General features: G+C 45.9%; 1 non-coding gene across 1 annotated transcript; it reads left to right on the top strand.

Moving 5' to 3' along the window:
* The first annotated feature begins 772 nt into the window (after positions 1–772).
* Positions 773–845, top strand: Trnas-gga. Its single transcript has one exon. It is a non-coding gene; the product is annotated as a tRNA-Ser (tRNA).
* Positions 846–1,198: the final 353 nt, after the last annotated feature.

Genomic DNA, 1,198 nt, shown 5'->3' with positions numbered 1-1,198 from the left:
CAAAATAGCCTGTGTGTTAAAGAGCACTGAGTGATGTTACAGAAGATCCAGTTCAGTTATTAGCATCCAGTCAGCATTTAACTCCAGTTCAAAGGGATTCAAAATATCTGACCTATAAAAGCAACTGAACCTATAGCACATACAAAGACACAAACACACACACTCTCTCTCTCTCTCTCACACACACACACACACACACACACATTCACACACACACACTCACACACACACTCACACACACACACACACTCACACACACTCACACACACACACACACACACACAAACACGGAAAAAGAGAGGGAGACAAAGATAGATATGATAGAGAATGTCATCGCCCAATGACAGAGAAATGGATGAGATCTACATGAACAACCTGGACAACAGTGGGAGTAATGAAGGGCAAGGTTCAAGGGAAAGAAAGTTTAGGGGAGCAGGAGATCCCAGATGGATCAAGAACAGAAAGTGAGAACAAGGAGTAACAGACCATGATGAATGAAGACCACATGAGAACAGGAAGAAGGAAAGCGCTTGAGAGGTCCCCAGAAATCCACAATGATACATCCTTTGCAGACTGCTGGCTGTGGTCAAGAGAAAGCCTGATATGACCTAGTCTGGTCATCAGGTGACTAAACACACTAACAGTCGTGCTGTAACTCTAATCCAATAACTGATGGAAGTGGATGCAGAGATCCTTGGCCAGGCCCCAGGTAGAGCTCCAGGAGTCCAATTGTTGAGAAAGATGTGGGACTATAAGAGTGTGAATTGTTGGGTTGGGGATTTAGCTCAGTGGTAGAGCACTTGCCTGGAAAGCACAGGGCCCTGGGTTCAATCCCCAGCTCCAAAAAAAAAAAAAAGAGTGTGAATTGTTGAGACCCAGATTGGAAAAAGCACAGGGACAAATAGCCAAATGAATGGAAGCACATGAATTATGAAGCAAAGGCTATGGAGCCCCAAGCTGGATCAGGCCCTCTGGATAAGTGAGACAATTGAATAGCTTGAACTCTTTGGGAGGCATCTAGGCAGTGGGACCTGGACCTGTCCTTAGTGCATAAGCTGGCTGTTTGGAACCTTGGACTACACAGGGACACATTGCTCAGCCTGGAAGGAGGGGACTGCACCCGCCTGTACTGAATCCACCAGTTTTAAATGAATCTCCATGGGAGTCTTGGCACTGAAGGACATGGGAATGGAGAAGA

This window comes from Onychomys torridus, unplaced genomic scaffold, assembly GCF_903995425.1.
Source record: "Onychomys torridus unplaced genomic scaffold, mOncTor1.1, whole genome shotgun sequence".
Taxonomy (NCBI): domain Eukaryota; kingdom Metazoa; phylum Chordata; class Mammalia; order Rodentia; family Cricetidae; genus Onychomys; species Onychomys torridus.
The sequence above is the reverse complement of the archived record's forward strand: the minus strand, read 5'-3'. Positions and strand labels throughout refer to the sequence as shown.